Genomic DNA, 12,384 nt, shown 5'->3' on the forward strand with positions numbered 1-12,384 from the left:
TCCCTCTTGATCAGCTTTGATCTATACCAATGAACTAAACAAGAACTTTATTAACTAAACCTGTAACTAACTAGCCTCCTTCTCCTCCCTACCACCTACCACCTCCCACCTCTACCCTCAGAATTATAAACATCCACCCTTCCCCACTTTTAGATTAATATCAATCTTATTTATCACCCAATTTCTCCCTTCATCATTTACCCCAGGATCTCATTCCTTCGCTCAATATCATGCCCCATTTTATGTAATAAGTTAAGTTATTTTCCCAGTTAAAAGTTATGAAATTTTCCTCCTCTCCAGCCCCCCCCCCGCAAATTATTTGTTATAATGCTCTCTTTGTTTGGCCCTGTTACTCGTAATATGTGAGTCCAGCATTAATCCTCCCGTTATAATGTTTTCAACATTGGACTTTGTTATATTTAATTAGTGGTTAATTCTGTAATCTGTTCCAACACTTGATTTTGTTATATGTAATAGTTGTTAAACCTGTAAACCGTTGTGAAGGCTTGCTCCAAACAACGGTATATAAAAACTGCTAAATAAATAAATAAAGATTTCTTCAGTTTTATGGGACATTATACAGTGCACACAAGACCATTACTCCTGAGGCAATACATAAATATTTTCTTAATATCTCACTTCTGGTCTGTTGGAGACCATGTGGATGGAATTAGATAAAGAGATTTCTAGTGTTGAAATTCTAAATGCTATACAGTCCCTTAAGACTGGAAAAGCTCCCGGTCCTGACAGCCTAATGGCTCAATTCTACAAGCAATTTGGCCCCTTTATTGTTGCCTATCTACAAAAAGTGTTTAACTTTTTAAGAAATGGCGGATCATTACATTGTAATTAATTGTAATACTCCCCTTTGTGCACCCCTTCGTGCAACCCTTTGTGTTATTCTTTAATATGCTCCTTGTTATACCTTTTGCTTAATTGTTAAAAACTTTGATTTTGATGGTTTTATTTTTGTAATCTCTTAGCCTCAAGTACAAAACTTTTAGATTGTAAGCCCTTTTAGGGGATAGTGAATTACCTATTGTACCTTATTGTAAACCGATGTGATATCTATTTTTGAAATGAACGTCGGTATATAAAAATCGCAAATAAGTAAATAAATAAGTAAATAAATAAATAAAAAATGTAGCCAGCATTACTATTATTGTTAAGCCAGATCGTGACCCAGCAGCTTGCAGGTCTTACCACCTCATTTCTCTTATCAACCTCAGCCTTAAATTATTAGCAGAAATTCTGGCCGATTGCCTAAACACATTTATCGGACAGATCATACATCCTGATCAAGCTGGCTTTATTCCGGGAAGATTGGCTGGAGATAATGTTCATAAGCTGGTCGATCTCATGTAGTGGGCCCATAGGGATGAAATTGATTCAGTTTTTCTCTCCATTGATGCCAAAAAGGCCTTTGACATGGTTCATTGGCCTTTTCTTTTTAGCATCTTGGAGAAGATGAAATTTGGCAAATTTTTTATATCTTAGATTAATAAGCTTTAAGAGAACCCAAAAGCCAGTGTTCGAATCAATGGGGGTTACTCTGATCATTTTTCTGTGAAGAGGGTTACTTGCCAAGGTTGCCTGCTCTCTCCTCTATTATTTGCTTTTTTTGGAGCCTCTGGCCATCTCTGTTTGTAATCATCTTGATATAACAGGTTTCTGTTTAAATTCCCAGAATTTTAAACTTTCACTCTTGTTGCACACACAGGCCTTGGCAAGCTGTTGTGGGAGCGCTGGGGAGTGATCCCGCTTCAGGGAGATGAGGTGGACCCTTAGGCCTTGGCAGAAGGCTTTGGGAACCTGTTGCGCTGGGACAAGTGGAGTGTGCCCTTGGACCTTGGCGAACCAGGAGAGGAGCTCTGAGGAAGCGCCAGAACCTCGTCTGGGCGGAACCGGAAGCCCAGGCCCCCGCCGACCTGCACAGCCTCCGTGAGGCCAACCACGCAAGGTTGGTCTCTGAGTAGTCCTCTGACCACTCCAAGACCTTTTGGAACGTGAAGACTCAGACAAGGAACTTGGAACGTGGAGACTCAGATGAGGAACTTGGAACATGGAGAACTTAAATAGGGCTGAAGAGGAGGAGACACCCAGGGAGGAGTCCAAGGTGAGGCCTGGGGCTTGGGCCCTTTAAATGGGCCCTTTAAATGTCTTGAAGAGGCATGGCCTCACCCCTTAGGAGGAAGGGACAGGACCATGGACAGCGGCGTCCCTGCCGCTGAGGAGTGCAGGAGCTGGGCTGTGAGCAGACCTCAACGTGAGAGGCGGCTCCCCTGCCACAGAAGATGGACCAAACGGCAGCTCCCTGCCGCCGGACAGCAGCAGGATCGCTGGCGGCCTCCGAGCCATGTGGAAATGCTGTCGGTAGCCTCCTGGCCGCATGGACCACACCAGTACGGCTCCAGGCCGCATGAAGAGGAGACTGGTCGGCAGATGGCGGCAGCAATGGCGGCCTCCAGGCCGCGAAACGGAGGGAGGACCCCGGTGGTGGCTCCTGCCGCTCTGGGAGGTCCGGGAACAGAAGCGGCTTTCTATACTAGACCTGGGGATCTACCTGAGTCATCACCCGAAGGATTTGTTTGCATTGAACTAACCCCCTTTGTTGAATCAGACATGGAAGGATTTAGAAAAATGGGACTGCCTCCCCTTATCTTGGTTGGGTAGGGTGGCTACCATTAAGATGAATGTCCTCCCATACCTCCTTTATCTTTTTCAGACACTCCATATTTCTATTTCCAACTCAATCCTACAAGAGTGGCAGAAAAAAATGATTTGTTTCATTTGGAAACGCCATCCCCCCACCTTAGTAGAGTGATCCTCTATAAAGCCAAAGCTGATGGGGGTTTGGGTGTGCCCAACCTATTATGGTACTTTGTAGTCGCCCAACTCTGAGCCCTGATCGCCTGGCATGAAACTCGAACTATTAAACATTGGGTACTAATTGAACAGTTTCAGATGTCGGACTTGCCCTTGATGGCAACCCCTTGGCAAGAAAAAAATACATGGAGGCAGTGCCCTTATATGGCTCCCACCACTTGCCGCACTTTAAGTATGTGGCAGAAGTGGAAGCATAGGCTGGTGGGTCAAAGGACCTGCTTCCATCTTTCACATTTGTTCCACAACACTAAATTTACACCTAACAATCCCCCTCATTCCTTTTTAACTTGGAAGCATGCGGCATTACAGGATTTGAGCATATTTGGGAGTCGGGTCACATTTATTTATTTATTTATTTATTGGTTTTTATATATCGCCGTTCATCCTAGGATATCGCGTCGGTTACAGGAAAACAAAAACAAAACGTCAGAGCGTTGTACATAGAACAAGGTAGTAATAATTATGAACTAGTACAGGGGTCAGGAACCTTTTTGGCTGAGAGAGCCATAAACGCCACATATTTTAAAATGTAATTCCATGAGAGCCATACAATATATTTAAAACTAAATACAAGTAAATGTGTGCATTTTATGTAAGATCACACTTTTAAAGTACAATAAGTCTCTGAAAATATTACCCCAGGCCTTAAGACACCAATACATCTCCTATAAGGAAAACGGACCAAGTCAGGCTGCTATAGAGTCCTACACAGAAACTACACGCCAGCAGAAAACCTCACCTGAATCACGTGCTGTCCCTCACCTAACATAGAATAAAGAGACCAAAACGCATAACAAGAAGCATGCAGAAAAAACTGAATTGGAAACTGCAACAAGCCAGAATCTCTGCATGCAGTGTAACAAAGAAAAAAAGAAACATCACCCATCCTTATAAAACAAATCAAGAAATATAAAATCATCAGCAGTAAAACTGTACTAACAAAAAGAACATATTTCGAAACAGCTGATGAGTGGAATATCCAATAATTAAAAACTCATATAAAACATTTCCAGATACCAACAAAATATTTCAAAATAGCAGACACAAAGACCCAGTAATGAAAAATAATAAGGATACAAAAATTTTTTTGCTCTGCATACCTGGGAACGTTTGATATCCAGGTGTCCTGAGATTGTTCTGAATTAGCAGGAGGTGGGGTGGTTTGCTTGGAACTTTCTCCTCTCTCAGTCAAATACCAGTGCTCTCTCTCACACTGGCTCTCAATGACACACCTATACACACATGCTCTCAGTACTCACATATACACATGTTTTTTCTCTCTCACTTATATAGGCTCTTAATTACAAATTTACACACATGCTGTCTATCTTTTCACGCTTACACACACACACAGGCTTTCAATCACATAAATACATGCTGTCTTTTTCTCTCACACACAGACTCTCATTCACATGCTTACAAACATGTCCTCTCTTTCTCTCATTTACACACAGGCTCTCAATCACATACTCACATGCTCCATCACCTAAACCAGCTCTCAATCACACACAGACACACATGATCTCTCTCTTACTTATACACACAGGCTCTTAATCATACATACACATGATTTCTCTCACACACAAAGGATCTCAATCATACACACATACTCTTTCACACAAACAGGTTTTCAATCACAAACTTACACATACACGCACGCACCCGCTACTCTCCACTTCCTCTTCCGGGCCGCGGGGGGGCGGGAAGGGAAGAAGAGAGCACGCCGGTGCCGCTGACTCCAGCTGTCCTGCCGCGTTCTGCCCGGGCTGACAGCATTTTAAGCCCGGGCGGAGGAGGACCGGGGAGCAACTGGGTCAGCGGGAAAGTGTGGCGACACTTGTCTGCGAGCCAGATGCAGCCCTCAAAAGAGCCATATCTGGCTCGCGAGCCATGGGTTCCCGACCCCTGAACTAGTATATAAATAACTAAGGGAAGAAGTAACGTTGTACATATAACAAATTAATAGTTAAGAATTAATACATAAATAACTAACAGTGAGAATAGCTAAGTAATTTAAACGGCAAAAACTTAAAGTAGAGGGAAAGGAGGGGGGAGGGGGGAGGAAGGGAGAGGGGGGGAGGAGGAGAGAGTTGGACGTGCTGGGGTATTTAGGGAAGTGATATCATAGTGGAGGGAGAAAGTGATGGAAAATGTCTATTGTGCTTGCAAAGTGGGTAGAATGAAGTGGGAAGGGGGAGCCGGAGGGATCAAGTGTAGGCCTGAGTAAATAACCATGTCTTGAGATTTTTTTTTAAGATTTTTGGGGACTGTTCAATTCGTAGTTCGGTGGGCATAGAGTTCCATAAGGTAGGGCCAGCTAGTGACAGGGCGTGGGCCTTGGTGGATGTATATTTAAAGAGTTGGGGTGAAGGGGTTTGCAGGGTCGCCATGTATGGGTTTCTGATCGGCCTATTAGAAGTATGAAATTGTAAGGAGTTAGAGAACCAGTTCATTTCTGATTTGTGAAGGGCTTTGTGTATGAGGGTTAAAACCTTATATTGAATGCGATAGTGAATGGGTAGCCAATGTAATCGTTTAAGAATAGGTGTAATATGCTCCTTTGAAGTAGTGTTGGTGAGTATGCTATTTGAAACTTTGTGTGTCATAAAGACACTGCTACCCTCTGAATTTCTTGCTTATCATCAATTGCATTATTTTTGTTGGACTAATAAGGTGAGGATACAGCTGGATTTGGGTAAATCCCTTTTTGAAGGTTTCTGCTCTCCTGTTAACGCTTTAAAAGGATGTATCTCTAAAGCAGGGCTTCCCAAATCTTTAGCCAATGTGACCTCATTTTAGCACTTGAAAATTCACATGACCCCAGAAGACAACCAAAACAACTAGGTGAGTGGTCCCCTCCAACAATCAGTCCTCACCCTCCCCAGCTGATCCCCTTTCAACCTACAAGCCCTCCAGAGGTCCCCCTCTCTCAACCTCCGCTCCATCCAGTCCATTTCACATCCCCCCAGCTGATCCTCTCTCTCCCCAAAGCCCTTCTTATAACCCCCAACTGATCCTCCTGTCATCCCCTCCTTTTCATTTGATCCCCATTCCCTTCTCATTCTCGTCCCATTCTCTTACATTGCCCCCTTCCAGCTGATCTCTTCTCAGCCCCCCCCCCCCCCTCTTCCTCTAATGCTGCTGCCACCTGAAAAGTGCTGACATTTGATGCATTTGTGACCCCAACTGAAGGTTTAGTGACCCCATTTGGGGTCCCGACCCACAGTTTGGGAAGCCCTGCTCTAAAGTATACAGATGATTGAATGCTAAAACTGAGGGTAAGCCGGCCCATATAAAAGCATGGGAAAGAGACCTTCCTTTGGAATTATCTGAAGATGATTGGCTGGATATCTTTCGGCGGGCTAGCAAAGCCTCCATTTCTTTCTTATTGGTAGAAAATAGTTATAAATTATTATATCGGTGGTATTATTCTCTGGTCAGATTACAAAAAATGTACTCTAATCGTAGTGACCTATGTTGGAGGGGGTGTGCTGACTTGGGCACCTTTATTCATATGTGGTGGTCGGGTACGTGTATATTTCCTCTCTGGCATCAGGTGGAGATATTTCTTTCTGAATTATTTAGGGACCCTATACATTTGCAAACCGGGGTGATGTTCCCAACGTAACCCGGTATATAAAAATGCCTAAATAAATAAATAAATGGCAGCCTGTGCTTCTGTTTGGGCTTAGGTGCACAATTTTCCCTTCTTAAGCGCAAAGCAGACGTCGCAGATTTATTTGGCTTTGAATGTACTAAACTTAAATATGTAAGGTTTTGCTGTTGCGAAACATGCAAATTCAAAGTTAATTGGCAGCTGTCATGCAAAATCATGCAAAGTAGATTGCAGTCCTAAAATAGACATAAAAAGACCTTCGCAGGCCGGTTTTTGCAAAAAAGGATACCTACTCGTGGAAGTGTTGTTATCTTTTTTTTGTTTTGTGAAGTTTTCTGGAGGAAACTTCTGCGCATAAGCTTTATACTGGGCTTATTTGCACAAGAATGCAGATAGAAAACTTATATGTGGAAAACCACACACCTTAGTGCATCAGTCTTATTGACAGAGCATAAGCATTCCAGAAATGGACTACCAAAATGCTGCAGGGTCTGTCCAAAAGTCCTATGAGATGAGATATAGGTACCTACATATATATGCCATAGAGGAGAGGTAAGACAGGGGAGTTGTGATGCATATCTTCACATATCTCAAAGGTATAAATAATGCACAGAAAACAATAGCTTTTTCATTGGAAAGGAAGCTCTAGAACAAGAGGTTGTGAAAGCCAGGTTACAAGGACATAGACTCCAGTACATCAGAAAATACTGCTCCATGGAAAGAGTGGCAGATGCGTGGAAAAGCCTTTAAGAGGAGTTGGTGGAGGCAAAACCAATAATGGAATTCAGAAAATCCCAGGATAAACACAGAGGATCCCTGGAGGCCAAAAAGTGAAAGATCAGCTGTGATGTAGGACATATACCAGGAAGTAAACTGGGAGGACTAGATGGGCCTTGTCGAGATCCATTTTCAAAAGCATTTAACCGGCTAATGTTGCGTGTCCCACCCGCGACCGGGCCCACTTACCTTCGACACGGGACCCGGCCTGTCTTCGTTAGCGGCTCCGGGACCCGGCCTGTCCTCGTTAGTGGCAATGGGCAGCCGCCTGTGCTCCCGAACCCCCATTGCCTCCTCGGCCATTCCTGGCTCCTCTGTGGACCTCCCTGGCTCCCGGCGGGTCTCCCCATGTGTGTCGCGGGGAGACATCGCCGTCCGGCGCTCTGCCTCTCCTAGGCGCGGGCATGCACATCTTGCCGACATTTAAAGGGGCCACGGCGGGAAACTAACCCGTGGCCCCAGATGATGACATCATCGGGCCCTGCTACTTAAGGCAGGGCCCGCCACTTATTCCTTGCCTTGACAACAGGTCTCCACACTTGTCATGTGCTCGTTGCTTGTTCCAGTTCCTGACTTTGTTCCTGGTTCCTGTTCCTGTCTTCATACCTGATTCCAGTTCCTGATTTCGTTCCTGGTCCTTGTTCCTGACTCCGTTCCTGGTTCCTACCTAGCCTTGTTTGGACAGACCTCTGGCTTTGACCCTTGCTATGTTTGGACCACGCTCAGTACTGACCTCTAGCTTTGACCCTTGCTACGTTTGGACCATGCTCAGGACTGACTTCTGGCTTTGACCTTTGCTTCGTTGGAACTACGCTCAGGACTGACTACCTGCTTTGACCCTTGCTTTGTTGGAACTCCGCATCTTGACTAGCTCTGCTGCCTGCCCACACTCCAGCCTGTTCTTGACTATGCCATCGGTATCACCCTAGACTTGGCCTTCTCAGGCTACGGCCTTCTACTATCCAGGCATCACCTGTTCCTGTGCCCAGCTCATCCTTGGCACCCAGGTCTATGGATCCCTGCCTCGTCCGGACCTACCTTGGTCCCTCCGATACCTCTGCTGGTCCCTGGCTGTCATCAATAACATCCACTGGGAGTTGTCTGACGGAGGCCCGCCTAAGACCAGCCGGCCCTGGCACCCAAGGGCTCAACCTGCGGGAAACATAGACTGGTATTGGCAATGCTCCAGTCGGCCTCCGTCTCCTAGTCTGCTTCGCCTCCCAACTGTGGGGACCCATGGGGCCAAGGGTCCACCTCTGGCGCAACAGCTAACTCAGAAGTTAGCCGGTTAAATGAATATTTGGGTACTTATCCAGCTAAATTCTAGCCGACTAGCCGGCTAGAATTTAGCTGGATAAGTTAGGGCATTCCGGGGGCGTAACTGGGAGAAGTTGAGTTAACCGGCTAACTCTGATATTCAGAGTATACCAGTTAACATAGCCAGCTAACTCTGGTCAGGACAAAGAGCTGTCCTAAAGTTATCCAGTTAAAATTATCCGGCTAACTTTGCTATCCAGACTGTGTTTGAATAAGGAGCTCATGGTTCTTATCTGACATTGTATTATCTGTTTCTATAAAACATTTTTCCTAAAGGCATACTTTGGAAAACCTCTCAGTGCTTCTATCTTAAAACACATTATTTGACTAGATGAATGCTCTGAAGAGTTTAAGAATCTGTTTAAAAGATTCAGCAAGCAAGCAAGCTATTGGCGATACCTTTTTATTAGACTAGCTCAATGCATCTGTGATAAACTTTTCAGAGCTATACTCCCTTTTTAGTCCTGTGAAAAAGCATTTATACTAGTATCGAGTCAGCTAGGCCTTAGCTTGTCTGCATCTGCTGTTACACCTGAGTAGATCTGAAAGATTCAACAATTCTGGTTGTTCTCTGTCTGAATGAATGTGCTTGTACAGTTAAAAATAAACACAGATTTGGCTCCAGAGCTTTCCGTATATGAGTTATTTATTTTAGGTGTTCAGATTCGTACAATTCAGTTAGGCTGTCATCATGAATTGAGCGATAGGTGCATAATGTTGCACAGCCAGACTAGAACTACTTTGAGAAAATGTATTGTAAACCCGCAACAAAAGCTTTCCTTTTAGCCATTCTTTCTGTTAGGGGTGTGCATTCGGATTGACCGCATTAGTAAAACGCAACTCATATTTTTTTTTTACTTAAAAAATTGATTCGACATAAACGATCGGATTTCCCACATATCGAACATAGATATGTTCGATATGTGGGAAATCGCGATTGTTGAGCCAAAATAAAAATATAAACCCCCTCACCCTCCTTAATCCCCCCCCCGACTTACCACAACTCCCTGGTGATGGAGCGAGGAGTGAGGACGCCATTTCTGCAATCCTGGGCGAGAAGCATGTGACATCGGCGGCACGTCGAGTGACGCCGGCGTCACGTGATTCCCGGCTCGTTCGCGCCGGACGGCTCGTTCGGCCCAAAAAGAACTTTTGGCCAGCTTGGGGGGGCCTCCTGACCCCCCCAAGCTGGCCAAAAGTTCTTTTTGGGCCGAACGAGCCGTCCGGCGCGAACGAGCCGGGAATCACGTGGCGCCGCGTCACTCAGACTCGACGTCACGTGATTCCCGGCAAGTTCGCGCCGGACGGCTCGTTCGGCCCAAAAAGAACTTTTGGCCAGCTTGAGGGGGTCAGGAGGCCCCCCCAAGCTGGCCAAAAGTTCTTTTTGGGCCGAACGAGCCGTCCGGCGCGAACTTGCCGGGAATCACGTGACGTCGGCGTCACGTGATTCCCGGCTCGTTCGCGCCGGACGGCTCGTTCGGCCCAAAAAGAACTTTTGGCCAGCTTGGGGGGGTCAGGAGGCCCCCCCAAGCTGGCCAAAAGTTCTTTTTGGGCCGAACGAGCCGTCCGGCGCGAACGAGCCGGGAATCACGTGACGCCGCGTCACTCGACGTGCCACCGACGTCACATGCTTCTCGCCAAGGATTGCAGAAATGACGTCCTCACTCCTCGCTCGATCACCAGGGAGTTGTGGTAAGTCTGGGGGGGGGATTAAGGAGGGTGAGGGGGTTTAAATTTTTTTTTTGCACATATGTACATATACCCAACTCATTGGATTTTTTTTATGTCCATATTGGCCGCAAGTGGGACCCCCTTTCGGACATAAAAAATATGAACATAAAATTTTGCTCTGCACATCCCTACTTTCTGTATTATATTCCCAAAGAGGCTGATTTTCAAAGGATTCAGGTATCTAACTTTGGGGTATATTTACCAAGCTATGTTAGGCAATTACTGTGCATTAAACGCCTTACGGAGCAATTATATGCAGTATTTAAAATATATGAGTTGTTTTACCCTAAATGATGCCAAAATAGTGAAGTGCTGCTCTGCATTGAAATGCTTTCAAAGCAGATCATTATTAAGCAATTTTATGGTAATAAAATAGCATTGCTTCCATGAAAAATGGCAAGGAGTGTTATTTTCTTGAAAGTTAGCTGCAACTCAAGAACTGTAGCTAGCTTTCCTCGACATCATTGGGAAGCCAATGTGCATCCTTATGCTCCCAGGATGAGTCCTGAAGGACCTGAGTGGCCTGAATGATGCCACTTCTAAAAGTTAAAAACCCTGGGGGTCTGGTGAGATTCCCCCCATCCCATTTCCCTTCCCCCTCCCCCCCCCCCCCACCTCTGAAACTGGCCCAAAGGCACTAAAAGTAAAAATAATTACAATAAAAGTAGAATGGCGATGACTCTCCCTCCCCTTCCTAACCTCACTCTTTTAAAAAATGTGATTCTCCCTTGGCTTTCAAAGCCTTCCCCCACCCCCCAGCCCCCAACCTCCAACCTCCAAATCCCCACCAGGGATTCACGACCAACTCCTTTTCTTTCCCCTTCCTCCCAGTCATACCTAGCAGTCTCTGGTGACCTGGAGTGCTCCCCTAGACTCCAAGCCGTGTGCCTTCTGAAGGGGCACAAGTTGGTAAGAGGCTGGCCAGTGCCATTTTTCTTCAGATGGCGCATGGCCCAGAGCCGAGGAGGTGCTTCAGTCCCAGTAGCCACCAGGGATTGCTGGGTACTACTGGGGAAGGGGGGAGACAAGAAGTGGGCTAGGGTGGGGGGGATTGTCCTGAGGCCTGGTGAGGTTTTGAGGCTGGGGAACGTGTGGAGGATGGGGGGGGGGGGTGTCACATTTTTCAAATGGGTGGGATTGGGAGGACAAGAGACTATCACTGTGCAGCTTTTATTTAATTCATTTTCTTTTTTACTTTCAGTGCCTTGAGGCTACCTCTAGAGGTGGTGGGGTGAAGGAAGCAGGGTGGTGGGGGGGGGGGGGGGTCTCACAAGACCCCCAGGGTGTTTTTTTTAATCTTTGAGGAAGGACTTTGTTCAGGCTGCTTGGGCCCTTTAACATGCTGGCAGCCTTGGTTGAAGAAGCTGCCATCACACATTATTTTTTCGAGCAGCAAAACTGAGGGGACCTGATTTTAAAAAGCATTTATATGCTTAAAATTGGGTTTTATACATGTAAATGCACTTTACCCTTGTAAGTGGGCTTTTGAAAATTGCTACAATATACATCATTGACTTGTCCATAGAATATTCACATTTAAGTGCACTTTACACTTGTAAATAACTTTTTTAAATTGCCACAATAATATGTTACATTTACACACTTAGGTATTTTTCGTGCTTTGGGAGTTAGGCTGCTAAATTGGTCTGTTGGGATGTGCATTCGTTTGCGACGAAATAGGAAATAGAAATGATATTTCCTGTTTCGTCGCGTTTTGGGGGGTCAACAAAATGAAAAGGAATGAAATTTTGTGTGGTTTTCTTATCGTTTTGGGGGGCGAGAAAGGGCACATTAAAAAAAACAAGCCCCAAACCCACCCCAACCCTTCAAATTTAATTAATTGCAAACCCCCACCCTCCTGACCCCCCAAGACTTGCCCAACCCCCCCCCCCCAGCCAAGACTTACCAAAAGTCCCTGGTGGTCCAGCGGAGTCCCGGGAGTGATCTCCCCCTCTCGGGCCGTCGGCTGCCAGTAATCAAAATGGCGCCTATGGCTCTTTGCCCTTACCATGTGACGGTAAGGGCAAAGGGCCATCGGCCGTTCATTGCTCCTACCA

General features: G+C 45.7%; 1 protein-coding gene across 1 annotated transcript in view; it reads left to right on the forward strand.

The window, feature by feature from the left end:
* HECW1 (HECT, C2 and WW domain containing E3 ubiquitin protein ligase 1) overlaps positions 1–12,384 on the forward strand; it is a 327,850-nt gene that overhangs the window by 238,168 nt on the left and 77,298 nt on the right. The gene's annotated exons all lie outside the window — the stretch shown is intronic.

This window comes from Rhinatrema bivittatum, chromosome 2 (genome assembly GCF_901001135.1).
Source record: "Rhinatrema bivittatum chromosome 2, aRhiBiv1.1, whole genome shotgun sequence".
Lineage (NCBI taxonomy): Eukaryota > Metazoa > Chordata > Amphibia > Gymnophiona > Rhinatrematidae > Rhinatrema > Rhinatrema bivittatum.